This window comes from Hermetia illucens, chromosome 6 (genome assembly GCF_905115235.1).
Source record: "Hermetia illucens chromosome 6, iHerIll2.2.curated.20191125, whole genome shotgun sequence".
Lineage (NCBI taxonomy): Eukaryota > Metazoa > Arthropoda > Insecta > Diptera > Stratiomyidae > Hermetia > Hermetia illucens.
The window spans coordinates 12691656-12710063 of NC_051854.1; the positions used below are offsets into that span (position 1 = coordinate 12691656).

The following is an 18408-nucleotide window of genomic DNA, read 5'->3' on the forward strand; positions in this document are numbered from 1 at the left end:
GACGCGGATCACATTTTCGAAACTAAGAAGTCTATCATGTACAGTTCTGAATACCTTCAAAATGAAGCTAAGCGTATATTAGTAAGGATGTCAATGATTCCAAGGATCATTCGAATTCTTGCAATGTACAAATAATTCAGGGTTTCATCTGAGTGCCTTCAGACATCTGATGCCAACCATGTGACTATCAGCAGAAGTAAACTATTGATCATTTGGGAAATCCTTGCCGACTTCGTATTTGATTGCAAAAAAAAGTGAACACCTTATGAAATTTTATTCCGTTGACCTATGTAGGAGTATAGAAGAGAAGTAAGGAGAAGTGCTACGGTACATCACGCAATAAGTACTTTACAAAAAAAAATGGGCTCCAGGTTAAGATTGTATAAACTGGCAAATTGTTATATGCCCTCTCATAGTGGCGGCTGGAATTTGTTTTATTGTAAGCTAGGAGTGGATTTGTCCGGGTTGACAATAGACTCATTTAATTGGCTGCTGTTGATAAATTAAGGGCAAGTAGAACTGCCGCGTGAATGAACTAAAGCTGATCAACTGTCCTCCAAAACGAAATAAAATTTGCTGAGGATTGCCTTGCCAAGCGGCACTCGATTTTAACTAACCAGGCTCCCTACCGTACGGACTTTCGGTTTCAAATAGGACTTTTGCCCTGGTGTCTGGGCTGACTAAGACGAACTTTTTTAGCGAAATACTCGCGGGGCCAAGCATGAATTTTACTTTAAAAACACCAGCACCAAAAATGGACGTTAGATAGAGAAGAAGTGTGTAATCAGATGCAACGTCCATGTCCTGAAGCCATCCCTGCGACAACTTACAATGGTGAGATAGAAAACGATTTGCTGGTCCTCACCACCGTCAAAATAGAAGTAGCAAGCTTCAATCATGGTACACCTACTTTGTTTCCAAATATTTACAATGACAAGGACAAGTTTGTTTTCAAAAACCGGCTGTGGATTGGGATAATTACGGGGTATTGAAGGAAGGAGAAAGATCCCAGATGAATAGTGTCTCTTGTAACTTCCTCATTAATAGGAAGAGAGGGAAGGCTAAAGAAAAAGAAGAGGACCAGCTGGCTTCCTCGGCCACATAGCTTATGACCAACTATCAATGCTTGGAGAGCTACAGCATTTAGTTTATTTTGTCCCTACGAGAATCTTTTCGGTTGTCTGCGACGTTAAGGCAAAGTCTCATTTGGCTTTATAGAGCATGCACTTAGTCTCTTTGTCGGTATTATTGTTTTTTTTTTCAGTTTCGTTGCCACCAGATTCAACGCTCTACAGTTGAAAAACTCACAGCAAAATAAGCAAAAAGATCAACACATAACAATTAGGATTCGAACCAAGTACAAATATATTGTGATACTAGCGTTCTTCCACCTCTCCTGTCACCTACCCTTGATATCAGCTTATTCATTGACAACTGCACTTTCAGGGTTTAAAACTGAAGTGTGTCCTGAACCTCTCCAAGAACTATTGGTAACCTTCGCTTCACAGACGAACTGTAATCAAAGACTATAACGTTGATGATGGCCATGGAAGTTTTATTTAAAGCCTAATCTAAAAAAATGACTACGGAGGTCTTTAATACAAGCAAAATACAAATGATCCCAACCATAAAAGAGCTGATTAAAGTTGTACAAAGGTAGGGTTATTCCTGCTAAGAGAAGCTTCTGGCTGCACTACTGTCAAAATATTGAAACAGCAATGGTCCAGAAACTTGTTTGGGAGTTATGCAGTCCTGGTTGCCAGAAAATATTGGGTTAGTTTTCTTGAAGGAAGGAGTCGGGGAATGCGAACCCTGACGGAATAATTCCAGTTATACTGCCGAAGCAAGGAGATCCAGCAAAGTTATATGCCATTGCATCTCATTCTAAAGATGGTTAAATGTGGCCATGAGTCTGCAAACGACTTTAGGTCAATCGACCTTTTACCTTCTTTGTGTCAAAAAACCTTGAACGTCAAAATTTAAAGAGGATTCTGGAAAGAGAATCCTTTTTCTAGTCTGACCGTGCCTATTTCAGAGGAAAATTTATGGAGAGCGCTCTTGACAAGGCAATTAGCAATATACTTTAACTGACCTCCTGGATATAGAAGGAGCATTCACAAATCTTCTTCTTCTTCAGCCTTTGTCCTGTTAAGAAGCGGGCTTGGGTAATCTTGATCGGTTACGCTAGTTTGCTCAGTGATAGGTCAGATTTGAATGGAGTCTTGAAGTTGTCAAATCATCATTGAGCATATAAAACCATGGTTGTTTGGGCGTCCTTTTAGTCGTTTCCATCGACTTTAATGTTTAAATCACTCTTGGCAAGCGAGTACTCGTCAGCTCTAAAATCATCAGCTCTGGAGGGAAGCCAATTAACCTGGACTTTATCAAACAGTGATAAGGAAGCTCGACAAAACCAGAATTAAGGTGAAACCATACGTTAAAGCCACCCTTATCGTGGAGATTTCATAGGGAGCTTTGAAAAAAGTGAACTTGGAGGATGCGGATTCCAAAGTTGATGTTATAATGTTCACTAGTGACATAATAACATTTGGGCTTCATTATGAACAGTTCAAGGTCCTGATCCAATTGGATTGTTATACCACCGATTATTATTATAATGATGCCAAGCCCTATATGCACTGGCTAGACTGTGAATATCTGTGTATGGTGTAGTTATCATCGTTACAGTAATTCTTAGGTGAATGAGCCTTTTGATTTATCCAGCTGTTAGTAAGGTGCATTCCCGGATATCAGGTGACGCATTGGTAGAACAAAATAGATGTTCATCAAGTGAACGTTCCCAGAGTCCTGTAGCATCAAAAAATCTGCAGGATTTCTGATATTGCCTTCAGATATGATGCTTTCACGTAAGCTTGGTATTTCTAAATACTTGACTGTTTGTATTAGGTGAAGAGAGCTATAGATCTTCTACATGTGCTTGCGCAAAGACCTTTGCCTCCCCGGGAGTCACTGCAAGTGAAAGGGAGCTCCTTTTTATGGCCCTCATGTGCGGTTTTTGTGGTTGCTACAGCAAAATTAAGAGACGGACATTAGAGAAACGATTATTCGACAATTTCAAAGAGATTTTTACTTGAACGGTAGAAAGGTTATTACATATCTTTTGTAAATTTCATGGGTTGGCGATAGGATTCCGAATCCACGAGAGTTTGGTTCTTCGTCTTATAACGGTATTAATATTAAAGCTGTGGAAACGGGAAACTTCAGCACCAATTCTGTTGTCAGTTTTTACTACCTACCGCTCCCAGGAACCCAATTAGCGTTATAAACAAACTCCAATGACCATGACTGATGTGGGAAGAGAAGGTGAACAGAGTCTAGTCGGCTCGGATTTTCAAAGCCAACTCATAACATTCACGAGGGATGACAGCTAACTCAGCCTGTTACTTGCGGCCTCTTTGGCATTGGCATCGTACCTCTTCAACTTGTTCGCTTTCTTTACTACAATGGATGCGGTCAAATAATATAGCTCCTACACTGTAGCTGATCGGTCGTGGGCCACGTAAGCCGAACAGATGTAAACGTTCTACGCTGTCGCCTGCTCCAGTTTGACCACGGCTAGGTCGTTGGAATTCAAGTCCGGACACAGAAAAACGTGCAGGCTATTCCTGGCGAGGATGCATGTTCCATATCGTCGATGTTTTTCCCTCAGAGGAAGACCAGCAAATTGACTAAACGTTCTTCTTTGCTGACTAATAGCTCATTGGCCGGGTCAAATTGCTCCAGGTCATCGTTCAATTTCCCAAAGGAGGACACTTTCGCCTTTACGATCCTAACTCCGAATAATACCTTAGAGGCTATCATTTCTAATGGTTCCAGATACTCTCCATTTATTCGGAGTAGAAAAGAGTTCCTTCTTCTTGAACATTAGTCATTCATCCATGGGGATCCTTGGGTTTTGAAGGCGCAAGGATTAGTCGAGCTGGTCCTTATCTATGCGGTTCCTCGGTAGCCAGATGCAGGCAATCGGTTTTCTGAGAATCTCGTCGTATCGGACAACCTTGGGCTCCCAGACTCGCTGATGTTAGCGACGCACGAACTGAGAAAGGCCCTGGAGAATTGGTCATCACGTGCTATCACATGGATCCTATGGGCCACCTGGGAGGAATCAAATCAGAGGATGCATTCCCTTCCTTTGGTTCTGAGTGGTAAGGGGCGGGTCTCAAATAATTTTTTTTTTTGAAAATTTCAACTTTTAGGGTGTGTTCATTTTTCTATCTTGTTCTAACAGACCCCAAGTTAATAGACTCTGATAAATTGAGTTGACTATGAGTGCCGTTTAATTATATTCTTTTTACTAACAAGGATGCCTCGTTCTTCTAAATGGACAAAACATTATTTATTCCTTATCAAGTCTCCCAAAGACAACAATACCAAAAAGGATAAAGCAACCATTCCGCTGTAATTTGTGCAAATAATAAACGTCTCTACAATCATTTTCAATTCAATCTAATTCACTCAATTTACCTATTCTGATGTACGAGTCAATTCCTCATCGAATCACTTCAAGTTCAATTGAGATGGAGGCGAAAGTTTTTTATATTCCAATACGATTCCGCCCCGTTTGGGAGGGGAGGGTGAATAAAACTAAGCAGTGGGTGAATATGTAAAATAAATGGACTTGGTTGTTTTCAATAGCCAACCGAAAACAATAGTAAATTAGCTCAGGGGCAACGAGGATTAAATTGTTCGAGTTTCTTACTAGATTTGCTTCTACACAATTATGTGTAGATGAATGTGAATCGGTGTATATGGGGCGAGAATTAATTAAGACTCTAATTTACTTTCCCTCGGAATTAATAGCATTAGTAGAATGGGAAGTCAATAGGAAAAGCAATAACGAGAAAGCATTTTTTTTTAAGTTTGAGGAGGGTGTCTATCAGCACGAATGAATTGGTTGACAATAAATCACGCAGTTTCAGTCGGAAATTCCATAGGAAAAGCTGAAGTAGCTACAATTAATTCTGACGATGTAACCACAACTTTATTATTTCCATGGCAGTCGAGCATGATACGCTGAGTTCGTTTTCCAAATAAGCAAGCTGCATATAGACATAAAATTCGATACTGAAATATGTACATTGGGACAAGAAATTGAGTTTTCCTATTTTATCACCTCAATGAAATTTAGCTTAGATAAAGATACTAACGGTTTAGTAAATGCATCCCACACACTACCTTAGTGCTAGCGCCGTAATGGTTTCCCTAACTTCATTCCTCATCGAAAATAACGTGTCTCCATACAGTGCCAAGTACCATTATCTATTGCCACATAGTTTTTCCTCCTTGGTCCATTGCCAAGGCGGCTCACGATCGACCGATGCAACTAGACAAACCGCGCCTACATGCCATACTTCTGTACAGGCATCCACTTATTTGTTTTCAAACCAAAGATTTTCTTAAGTGAAAACTAAACAATATATTTAGGCAATAGGTGAAACATGATACGCAAAAATGTTATGTCACCATTGAGATGATTACGAAACTCCATGCCGTCCAGCCTCTGCGTAAAGAATGCAGGAGATAAGAATGTCAGCCGAATTCCACGCATTAATTACTCCACTCGCATGTGATCTCAATTTGCCGTGCATTTTATTAAAAAAGTTTAAGTGCATATCAAGCATGCTCGGCTAGTATGCGATTCGAGTGGGGTCTCATATAAACTTGATCTTAAAAGGGTTGCATACAAACGGCTCATATGTGATCATATGCGGGGCTCTGCTCCCCAGTGTGGTTACGTGCTCAGCCTGTTGAGTGCATGCCGAGAACGTTAATGACTTATTACTGGAATCACCCTCTCTCCACTCTTAGCGTAATCAGATTGACAACATTAGTGAGTACCTGGTATGTTAATTACAGCTGGAATTAATACTGCAACTGCACACTATTTATATTCAAAATTCTTGGTGGTTGCATGTCTCGAAGCAGACGTAAGCCTGCTTAAGTTATGCAACTTAAAGTGCAAAGTTTGATTTGAAATGAATTTAGATGAAGCTCAGTCAATACTTTATGATATGCGAACATACATATTCATCTCAACAGCGTTAGTTACGGATTGAAACGCTCACTTGTCTGGTATAGGAAAATCAGAATTAAGCCCCGGAATTACGTATAATAAATTAGCTCCACTTATCCCCCCATGTGCACATAGAAACTGCACACTGTATCTATAATTTGTATCTGAGCTTAAAATGCAGAATTTCATTGCAATCTTGTGCAAAAGCTGGAAACATTCACTTTCATAATTTCACACTGGGATACGAAGCAGAACCGCAGCATTGCGGCTAACTTGTGACCAAGATGGGCTGTAAGCGGTCACAGTAGCACTAAATTGAGTCGTCTCCTAAACGGATTACTAAGATGCCCTGACATGATTCGGTTTAAGTGAAATTAGCTGTACTATGTAAATTAGTTTAGTTCAGTGAACAATAAGAGCTTTGAAGTGTCTGATCCAACATAGTTTTGTCACTGACTCCATCCAGGGTAATCGGTTTCAGGTATCAGATATGAACTCACTTCCTTCGTTTAATTACGTACTGTCATCAACTTTCGAAATTCAGGCATGAATATTTTGCATTGAGTACCATTTATGGAAAATGTGGAATAAATTCTCTCGAGGAAAAGACGATGATGTTCGTTGTTGGAAACCCTTAAATGGGGTTAGTATGGCAGCTACCGTCAATACTGGATTTTTTTGAAGTCGCTATCCTTGATAGTTCCAACTTATGAAATTTCAGGCCATTCGTCGGCCTTGTTCAGACGTTGAGTTTAGCACCACAACTTAGCAATGGGAGCCAGAGCTGTCTACGAGGGGCATCACCCCATTGTCATTTTCGGGTTAACATATGTCTACCCGTTCGACCTACCCCACCCATTCTACCCACACCCACCCAATATTATCTAGCTTGGAGAAAGCGGTTAATTCCGGCAAGACTGAGCCAATCCCATTGAGAGAGAACAGGAAGGAAGACTCGCTATAGTCTGATTAGCCGTGCGACATGTAGACGTCTCAGGGAGTAGGTGGGGTCAATTTCACTCTGACTAATAGTATTAAACCATGTTTTTTGGAGTAAGGTAGGTTAATGCGTTTACTCACAGAGTGTTACACTCCTGCAATAGCACGCTGCCGAACTACCAATAAAATGCCTCCCCAGCATGAGAAAATTGACCTGGAATGGATTGACATACTTATTCAGGCTAGCACTCCTGCTCTACTGGCTTAACGAGCCTTTAAGACAGGGAATTCCCTCCACTAATAGGAAGGGGAGGAGGAAAGGAGTTGTTAGTTCAGGGAACCCCTTGCCATCCGGTTCCTCCAGCGGTCGGGTTCACTCTTTTTCACCACAAGAAAAGCTGGAGCGTAATGCCCAACACAACCTCTCCTGTGTCTAAATGCAGCTGCAGAAGAAACCCATCGCAACTTTCTCAAGAGAAAAAGATGTGTTCGGGGACGTGCGCCACTCCATTGCAAAACACATAATCAGGATAAAAATAAAACTAGGTAGCTTGCTCCTACTACAATATATTTTAATAGTTATTGTAGTAGGAGCAAGCTACCTAGTTTTATTTTTATTTAGAAGAACTACAAGCATCGGAACGATAACTATTTTAACATAATCAGGAGATCGCGCCTTCCCAATATTGTGCAGGTAAGATGGAAAACATCGATGAAAAGTTTGGGTAAGGAAGTAGTCAGTCTCACCATGCTCTCTTTTCAGCCACGGATCTAAATTGCCGATGAGCTGGACAGTTTATCTGCCTCTTTACTCATTTTGCCAATAGAGTTGCCACGCGGTAAGTGTGCGTTAATGTTCTTCACGCCAACCAGCTCTTTTAAATCGTCGCTATTGGGGCTGTAGATGGCTTTGCGTTCCTTAGCAAGAGGGGCAACGGGGATCACTCCACGAGCACCATCATGGGTTGGTTCTCAGACAGCTCGATAAGCAGACGCCACTCGCAAAGCTCCCCGTCTTTGCATTTTGATTTTTTTGGCTTAGTTGAAAAAACTCATTTTAGAGCCACGCACTTAATTAAAATTTTTAATCGCTGGTTCTGATTCTATAGTCAACTGGCCGATCAGTAGGAGATGCATGGTCGGAATTCTCTTTCTAGTTAAGATGAATACTTCGGTTTTTTTCCTGAAACCATGAGCAGCCATCGATCCGTTTACCCACGGCATCAATATGCTAGGTCACCTTTGTGCCTGTGCAACGATGCGCCTAGCAGAAAGGGGCGCGACGTCGTCTGCATAACCGACCAGGCGCAACTCTTCTGGTATGCGGAATCTTAGTAGACTATCATAATGAGCATTCCGGATGTTCCACCTTAGGATGGATAATGTGATGATCTCCATCCCTCTCTGGCCATCTAGCGCCTCATAGAACAAGGAGCGGTCTTTTAGAAAGTCCCTCAATATTCCTCAGAGAAAGTGTGACACGTAGAGTGAGTTTTCTAACGTGTCTAGCAGATCTGTCCATCTTACGGAATTGCAAGCATATCTGACGTGAAGCATCATGAGGAGCACTATCCTTCAAGGTCGGCGACTGTGCAGACAGACTTGATGAACCGTATCCACAACCTCCATAATGACATCCACCGTATATCTTCTGCTCGCTCACTGTAAGACAGTAGAGATCTTGGATTCCCAAAAAACGCATAGCTTCTCGGCTAGAAAGGCAAGCCTTCTTTACCAGTCTTTGTCGTCTGCCTTCAAACGTAGTTTTGCAATCCTTTGTTTTCAATTGCTCCATTACAAAGGACTTACCCTCCGTCGGTTTAGTGAGAAGAGCTGGCGGTCTAGTTCGCCTAGCGTTAGTGTTAGTGTTTTCTATTGACACCCGTTGTATCTGCTGACGGGGTTTCTAACTTGATACCGCTCGACACAATAAGAGCGATCCTCACAGTTACTCAAAACCTCTAAAGCATTCATCAATTTATGTTGGGATCGTGTCATCGGCGTACTTAAGCCTAAGACAGTAACTAATGAAAAACTTGAATCACATACGGGTTAGATTCCCATGAACGTGATGACTAGAAGGCAACAGTGGCACGGGATAGGACACACATTCAGGAAAGGTGACAACTCCAGTGCAGCTTACGTTATACAATGGAACCAACTCGCCCAGGATGGGCGTTGAATGGGTCACTCTAGATCTACATATATGGCGTAAAACCGCGGAGGAGAGCATGCTTCGTAGAAAATCGTAGAGGGAGTTAAAACATATGCATTCCCATGAATCCACTGCGATGAGATTGACGTGCTATTCTCTACACATGGCTTCGTAACAAACATATATATGATATTTTGGGCCACTTGTTGGGCTTGGTTAGATGTCGAGTTTCATAACATAGCATAGTCAGACACAGACAACACAAATTATTTTTATGAGGGGATTAAAAAAAGAGAAAAAGTAAACGGCTGATGTACGCTTATCGCGGTGACTAACCGTTTGGTATCGCTAAAGATATTCTGGTTGCCATGTGACTGAAGGTAATGGTGATATTTTTCTTCCATTTGTAGAATCATCTCTGATTAGAATGTCAAATTACTACCGTTTTGAAAATTTGCATAATCTCTTACTAACGGAATAGTCTGAAGCTCAACCTCGGCTGCCATTAAATTAATAGTCAACTGGACATCAAACTGGTTGCTAGATGGCTCCTGATCTCTCGTAATATACAGCCCGATATCGCTTATCCCTAAGCCAACTGAGAGTTACACGGAAAAGGATTTATTGTTTTTTAGAGCCAATGGGGTCCGATATGTAGGGCTAGTGGGTATCGATTCTGGTTCATTTTATTTCATTTCTTAATCAGGTTGACACACAGCTTCTAGTTAGTGGCCCTGGATAGTTACTAGCCAGCCTAGTGATGAACTAATGGCGATTACCACACGGCATTACCCGATCATCAAATCTGGCGAGCTAAAAACTAAGACATTCTGTTATCTAATAACACCGCATCTTGTGTTGCAGCTGCCTCTGCCCCGAAAGTAGTGTTGAGAGGGCTGCAAGAACGCTCAAAACCACCTGTTCAGCTAGTGAAGGTTCAGTTGAGGTGAACTTCACAGGAGGGCGTGATTCTGACTCAGAGTACAACCTCTCGTAAGAATTTATATCAACTCAACCTTCCTGCCAGGATATATAATCTCATGGATCACCTCAGGTGACTTCTAACGAAGATAGTGACTTGACTGGAATTTACCAAATAATAGTAATAACAACAATATCAACTACTACAGCGACAATAATAGTCACGATACAACTGACAATAGTCGAAATTTGAGAAGGGGCGGTTCTTTAGCAAATGTAGTGAGGGAGAGGATAACACTGCGTATAGTAACAGCGGTGACGATCAAAAAGGAAGCACCACGAGAAAAGATGGTGATATCTGAGCCAGACGATACAGTCTTGTCAGGAAAAATATTGATGAAGTCGTCAACCAATATGCGGTGCAAGGAATTGAAAGCTGAGAACAGAGGAAGATAGGGTGCTTAATGCATACGGAGTGGCTTTCACGATTGTCCAGTGAAATATCTCCAACTACGTTAAAAGTAGCATAAACGAAGGAACTCCTAGACCTTCTCACATATCAATAAAGTTACTGGAATATTACATAATAAGAAAGACATTAAAGAGTTACTTTCAGCGCAAAAAGTATGACCTCCAGCCGGACGGTTAAAAAAACCGAATAATTTGGACAAAGATTGACAGCATAGTTGAAGTCAACTAAAATCGCAGGAACAATGAAAAAGAAAAGGGACCAGCAATGGCCGAAAGCTACACGATAGGAGGCCTTTTGCGCAAGTTCTGAAAAAAATCCGCGGCAGTATCAAACTGGAAGACATTGGGGTTGAAGTCAAATTTATCCGGCGGCTTCAAATCTGCAGTGTATTCGTCGAATATGATTCCAGAATTAACAATACATTCTGCGAGGTAGTCCTGAATATCCTGGTCATAGAGGCAACCGTTTCTGTTTTGAACTGAAGATTGTGCTTGAAATATGGGGATCTGATCTGTTTTGTGAACTAGGAGGGAATAGAGCTGCAGATCAAACTGGAATATCTAAATGTTACCAATTACAGAGCAGGAGTGGCATTTGTCAATTCAAGAAGACGAGACAAAGCCAGTAAAACAGTGAAGTGACTTCTGGATGGCAGGAGAATAAAGACCAGGTGAATAATCTGAAGGATACAGAGTTAAGTAATTTTGATACAGTGTGCAGTGCTTGGGCGGGAGGAACACTGCAACTACTATCGAAAAAGGAATTCACTGGTATTCTGATACATCCGGAAGTCTGCAGTTTAGAGGATACAGAGTATGGGTCTATGACCGGTTTTTCTAAGTTTATTTTGCGAAATAACTATCTTCAGCATTTACCACAAACCGAACAAATAGGCCCATGGTTTTCGGGGAAAAACTCGGTACATTGAAGAGCCAAATGGGAAACACCTGAGGGAAGCTCTGAGTTGGAGGAAAATTTAATGGCAGCGCGCTTGAACATGTTTTTACGAAATTTCGACATTCCGACGCCCTGATTGTGAAGGTGCTAAACCCGACATGGCCTATGCTACGAAACTACGACGTACTTAGTGCCAGTAGTACAACAGTGAGAGCCGCAGCAACACTACAAATTCCATGGGCAGTAATCACCAATTTGTTCTCTTCAAACTAGTAAATGGCTCCTCCTAACGTCTTTAGCGAATGTCAAGCAGATGGACCGTCGATAAAATTAGCAAAGGTAAATTTTCCAAACGTGTCATAAGAACGTAAGCCACAAATCCCGGATACGAGTAAAAGAACTATGGGCTTAGCTATAGTGGTTTCCTCCGCACCAAGAATGGTGGACAACTGAAATTGACAGTTTACTAAGTAATTGGGTCAGGGTTTGTCCAATTTCAAACCGCTGAAGAAATGAGGCACAATATATACTCTTATATCTTATGTAAACAATAGACAGAAAATGTTGGCCAGTGACATTACCAGGGATACAACTGAGGTCAAGAGGAACTGATGTAAATTAGTTGCACGCTACGTGCACGTACGTCTCCCTTGCGCAGTTAGTGATTTGAAAAAGCTCGACTACCTCTCCGAGCTTTTAATTATGATTTTGATATCTAGTGATGGTTTATCTTTTGTAGCATTTTAGTGTGTTTTTCATCATGTGGTTTCTATTAATTTTTTATCTTTATTTTCTAGGATGTTATTGGTAGTCTCACTTTCCGCACTTGATTATTGTTACTTTTTCAGTATTATTGGCAATGCACATCTCCCCGCCGGAAGATCAAATTTACGGATTGGTTTCCACCCAAGACTAACTGTCTATCCTCTGAGAATAACCATTTATTCGCTTCTTCAGAGTCACGTCTAGCACCTAAAGGGGGAGCAAATGGTTCCCGAAATATCCTGAAGAAGAGCAGAGTCAATTAAATAAAACATAGATCGGAATTTGTCAGATACCAGTATATCCTAATAGTATCTCTTCTTGGCTAAATTTTGAGTGGCAGCCTCTTCATCGCAAAACTTAAATTTCTGATCCCATCTGCGATCTGCGGAAAGAGTAATCAGAAAAATTAAAAGTGAAAATGTATGACCAAATGCAGGTCAGCAATGACAGTGTCCAAGTAGATAGTTCGAGAGACGAATACTAGGAAGAATTTTTGGCCCCCTATGTGAGGATAGACGATTCCGTAGCCTACATAACGACGAAATCTATGAGCGATACCACGACTATCTGGTTGTGGATAAAATCCGGTTCAACAGGTTGCGGTGGGGGGGGGGTTACTTAATCCATATGGGTGAGGATGATCTAGCCGGAAAAGCCTATAACGGCAATATTTATGGTAGAAAAAGAAGACGAGGTAGCTGTCTGAGATGGGACGATGGCGTAGGTTAGGATGGCAGATGGATTTTAGGGATATCAAATTGGTGGACCTCGGCGTAAAACCGGGACTTCTGGAACTAACAAGGCATGCCTAGGCCGAATACCGGTTGCGCCGTTGATGATGATGATGTGAAGAAAGTGAGTTCCTGTACTGCTTTGGGAGACATTGCCGAGCACTTATAATTCAACGAATCTATAGGTTTCTGGCTTTCGAATTTCCGGCTTTGACGAACAATTAAAAAGTCCCCGATGCATTTCTCCGTAAACGGAAAGAACTGCATTTACCAAAACTTTTTTTAAACGGCTAAAACCACAGAATCAAATAGCCTTCATCAAATCTTCTGACAATGCTTCACGTAGACTCATAAAGCACTTAAGTGATTCCCAACAACATTCTTCCGATAAATCTCCCGAAGCCCTGCTGAGCAATTAAATATCTTTTGTAACTTCATTCTTTCACGAGACTTAAAAAGCCCCAAAGGGGTTTTATTTTAATAACAAATTTAATGACTCTCTACCGGGTTGTATATCTCATAATTTTCACAAGTGAGCTCATGCCGCCACTCCATAGTGAAAAACGAGCAATCTATTCAAGTGACGATATTGGGGCTTAAGTAGGGGAGCGCCACGCCGGTACCACTCCATAGCATTGGACTCTAATCTAGAAACAGCTTTAGTGTAGCTTCTCGTACTGAATGTTCACGACGACACGATCTGTATCTGGCAGTCATAGATCTCCTCTTACTATAGTAAGACGCGAGTGATGTATCTTTTCTGTGCAGCTATTGCTTACAATCTTGATTCAGTTGGAGTGTCTTTTGATCGGTGAAGCGGTCGTGCGAATCTAGAGCGAGATTTTTACAGTCTGCCGGGCGGTAATAGTAATATTTATGGTAGTGACCGTCATTTAAATAACGTACGGATAAGATAAGGAATAGTTTGCGATCGCGATTCGTAAAGTGCTGATTCCTCAAGATCTTGTAGATCGGTCAGGCAAAAATATAGAATAAAAACAGTTTGGAAGTAAATTGATGATCAGTGCCATTACAAGATTCAAAGCAATTAGATGGTGAAGTGTTGATTTATCTGGTTGCTAAACAAATTGATATTCTCAGCTCTTGTTTGTGGACGGTATATTGCTGCAAAATTTGCAAAATTTCAACGTTTAATTTTGGTGAATCAAATTAGCATATTGCTGAATCGTCAAGGCACACTTTGCTATAAGCAATTCGAAATACGAACAAGGTTTCTTCGAAAACAAATCCCCGGTAAGTGGCATTTGAATTGTGTGATATTATGTGATCGTATATGAAACGGTGTCTGTTTTAAATTTGGAATACATTTTAACCCGTTGCTAAAAACGTCAAGGAATTTTGTAAGCAACCATATCTTCAAGATGCATCGAACGAAACTGACTCGTCTCTATGCATAAACAACCCAAATCTGAGAAGAAGCACTGAAATACCGAGTTTTAAGGATCCAAATTTGGAAACTTGTTGTTATATAGACTGCCAGATAGGATGTTGTATTATATTTCGTGGTAATATGTTTGATTTTATGTGCTGGAAAAAAGTGGGGTGGGATCCTTTGAATCTGGAACATTGCGACCCTCGTTCCTGGCTTGGTGCTACAACGATACTTTGAACTAAGGAGTCTTGCTGTTTACCGTGCTGTAAACATAATTTGGTGCAAGTCTAGTTGGATAAAGTTTAAATCAAATCACATATACCATTTTATGGATAAAAGATACATGGAAATAAGGGAGTGGCCCATCGTTAGAAGGACACTAGGGTTGACAACTGCAAACATATATGAATATGTCTATAATGCCAATGCCTTATTTAGTTTTTAATAAGGGAACTTTTCAGAGCTTTTATAACTCCTGTCTTCCGCGATCTTCATTTCTGGAAAGTCATAATTCTGCTCTGCTGCTAAGAGTCACCAAATCAGAGCATAGTAAAGGCGCCTGATTAATACAACAGGAGTCTAGACCAGTTTGCAGCAGGAGGAACTATTTCCGTTTAGTGGCTGTTTCTGTGGATGACCAGGACAATCCAATCTCCCCGCAGGATCTTTAGTGTTAGACAAGAAATCTCTTGTTTTCCATGAAAGTCTATTGAGTGGCAAAGGTTCTAGAAATGTTTAATCTATTGAGTAAAATATTTGGTAATCCCTGATGACTTATCCAGTTAATAACACATCTTTTTGAATGAGAATTGTTGGGCATTCCTTATCAAGTGGATTTAAGAGTACTAAGAGCATGATGCATTCACTTTCGTTTGCAGCAGTTCATCTGGAGTCCCGCATGACCACTGCGTCGTTTGAAGGGACTGTAACCGGTTACATTAAGCAATGATATCACTATCAAGGCTAGTGTCACCACTTGAGTTCGTGATAATGTGGTCCACAATGTCAGCAGATTCTAGTCATATTTCACTTGGATTAAGATTGGTTTATTTACTAGTCGAATCCGGCCATTCCACATTTATAAGCACGGGTTGTGGTTTCCATGAACCTAGCCGCAAATAGCTGTTTCATGCAAATGTAACTGACCGATTACGCTAACTATTGGCGAATTATTCTTGCTCTTGCACGTACTAAAATCATCCCACTTCACTGTCCTTATCCCAGCGAAACTACCATAAAGAATCATTTGTGGGGAGTCGCCTCACTACATTGAGGGCATCGGTCGATCTTCCTCTTTAAGCCATGAATCTTAGAGAGTGAAGTATATTCCGCATTCTCGGGGGTAGCGGCACATTCGCCACAATCGAAAAAATCGCCCGATCCAAAGAGATGTAAATATCTCTTATAATTTCCGTAAAGAACTATGTTAGGTAGTGATACAATGCCACTTGTTTCCGCTGGTTTTTCAATACACAGGATCAATTAATGACGGCAGCGGCGTTTTTTTGCAGGTACCCTACTGTTGCTGCCAATCCTAGTGGCTTTTAGGAAGCAGGCAATCCCCGCGGACGGACTAACTCTACTTCTTTGAAAGATACAGTGCGCATTGTTTACGCCATCACACGCACTGCTTGATATAATGATGTACGTTCTCAGCGCAATTGGTCAGGATTCTGAACTCATCCTCGACGAATGAAAATCTAGCCTAATCCGCTTTGGAAGGAGGTAACGCATGCTTTCCGTTGGTCAAACCAATGAAAAGCTGTTCAATGGTTTCAAGCACATTTTGGCCCCTATCGCTAGCTACCCAGCTTCCCCATTGCGCCGTTCACTCCTTAACATCATTGGCAATTATTTTAGGACTCGATCTCTGGAGTCCTTATATTGTTCCTCCCGCGAGGTAACCTCATCTAAGTCCTTAGTTTCGATTGTAGTCTCCTGTACTCTAACCTAAACTTGCTGCTTTACAACATTTTCCATTTTGCCACAGAATTTATCCAGTGACTTCTCGCTGGATCTATTTAATTCCTGACGACTTTGGACTGACTGACTTTCTTCTCATCCTTTTGTTCTTTAGCTGTAGCCCTTTATCCACTGCTATTTATGCAAATTTCCAATTCTTCCCCTTTGACTGGTGGTGAAGCCTCAACCGACGAATTACCAACTATTCCTGATACTTTATCGAGTTCAGCTTCTTCCGTGAACAGATTGTTTTCTTCTGGCCTCCTTCTGGGGTTTTGAATGGGAGTCACCTGTATTTCCAGCATAACTTTACTAGTTGGCGCTTGGACAGTTTTCTCTTCCAATATCCTAATATGATGACAGCATAGTGCCTTGTACCAGAATTCGCATATTTTGGAGGCCATTTCTCCCATTCTTGATATACTGGCACAGTTCATCTATGCGCCCTTCCAGTAGAAGTGGTTTACTGCCTTGTACGTTTGCCTTTTGAACCGGCAACGTCTGTATCGATCTGACGACCATAAGCATTCTTCCACGAGTTGCGTGACGAATACCGACCTATATAAACCTGCCACACTGCTAACCTGTTGAAAATAGCAACAATTCGCTTTCCTTTGCTGTTAGAAGCCCTTTGTAGAGGTAGAAGCAAGTCTGACAGTCTTGTCACTGGCTTGTATTTACCTTCTGATTGTAGGGTTGTTGCTACTGGAGATGGATTTACTTACCGATTAGAGTTTTGTAGATGTGTGAGTCAGACACGTGAATCAGTCAAATTAATGACTTAGTGGCATGAGGAAATGAGGCATGAGGCGACGTCTGTAGCTTGAGTGTTTAGAAGGAGCATTTTTCTGAGTCGCAGTGCAAAAGTCCCTCGTTCCCCAAATCTGGTTCATACCTATTAGTAAAGTTTTGTCTTCTTAAGTGAGGCCCTGAATCTTTCAGAGTTGTTTTCCAACCAATGGTCCGAGATTTGAGAATCCGAGATTCATGCGGAGCCTGAGACCGCATGAGAATTTTGTACGTCGGAAACTGTCTGGATGTGTATGGGTACTTGAAACTGAAGTTCTCTCCTTCTTAATGTTCGGATGACTCAAGTGGTTAGAGCGCTGGGTTGTCGTAGCACAAGGCCACGGTTTAAATCTCACTGGTGACACAGAGGTTTGTTATCGTGACTGGAGGTCGGATACCAGTCGACTCAGCTGTGTATGAGCACCTGAGTCAAATCAGGGTAATAATCTCGGTCGAGTGCGATGCTGATCACATTGCCTCTTACAGTGTACTGTAATGTACCTTTACGGTCATTTTTCAACGTCTCCTTGAGACCGGATTGTCCGAAACGTTGAAAAATGCAGATTCCTACAGAAGCAGGTAAAATTTCTCGCCCACTTAATAACCCCTGACGGTATTCAATTGAGAACTTTCCGCTATCAACCACGGTGAAGGATCTGCGAAGGTTCTTTGGCATTTTAAACTTTTATCGTCTTTTCTTGCCCAAGGCCGCTCATCACCAAGCGGTTGTGAACTCTAATTTGTCTGCGCTCAAAACAAAAGGGTCCCGCGATGTTGTGTGGTCTACTAGGGTCGTCCATGCGTTTGAGATAGTCAAACAACAGCTTGTTGAGAAGCACTGCTGGCATTTCCACAGCCAGATGCACCCCTAGTTGTGTCCGTCGATGTCTCAGATACAGCGGTAGACACCGCTCTTCATCAACAGGTAAATCAAATCTGCCGACTGTTTAGCTTCTTTTCAAAGCAACTCAATGTAACTGTAACGTCTGCGATCGTAAGCTATTCGCTATAAAATACTTCCCTTTCTCCCTTGAGGACAGGCCGTTAACGGAGCACAAGCCCCTTACTTTCGCACTAAGGCAAAAGCCAGTGTACTTTTGATATCCAACACGCGTCTGGAAAAGTCGATGCTGTTGCTTTGTTCCGAATCTCAGACGTGAAGGAAAATTCCAAATACAAGTTCAAGAAGTTTCCTATTTTCAGCTCTAACTCTTGTTTATTCTGCAAGACCTCAGATAAGAGACTCACGCCATTGGTTCTGGCCGATTTTCGCAGAGAAGAATTTCACGTAATACACGATGTTGCGCCCCCAGGCATCAGGACTGAGAACCGGTTAGTTTTTACAAAATA

The 18408-nt window shown here is 41.5% G+C and overlaps 2 protein-coding genes across 2 annotated transcripts in view; one reads left to right on the forward strand and one right to left on the reverse strand.

Annotated features, from left to right (window-relative positions):
• LOC119660622 (synapsin) overlaps positions 1-18408 on the reverse strand; it is a 278142-nt gene that overhangs the window by 36616 nt on the left and 223118 nt on the right. The gene's annotated exons all lie outside the window — the stretch shown is intronic.
• LOC119660623 (tissue inhibitor of metalloproteinase) overlaps positions 13571-18408 on the forward strand; it is a 67419-nt gene continuing 62581 nt past the window's right edge. Inside the window, exon 1 of the mRNA XM_038069326.1 lies at positions 13571-14168. The gene's annotated coding sequence lies outside the window, so the exon portion shown is untranslated. The remainder of the gene's footprint in view (positions 14169-18408) is intronic.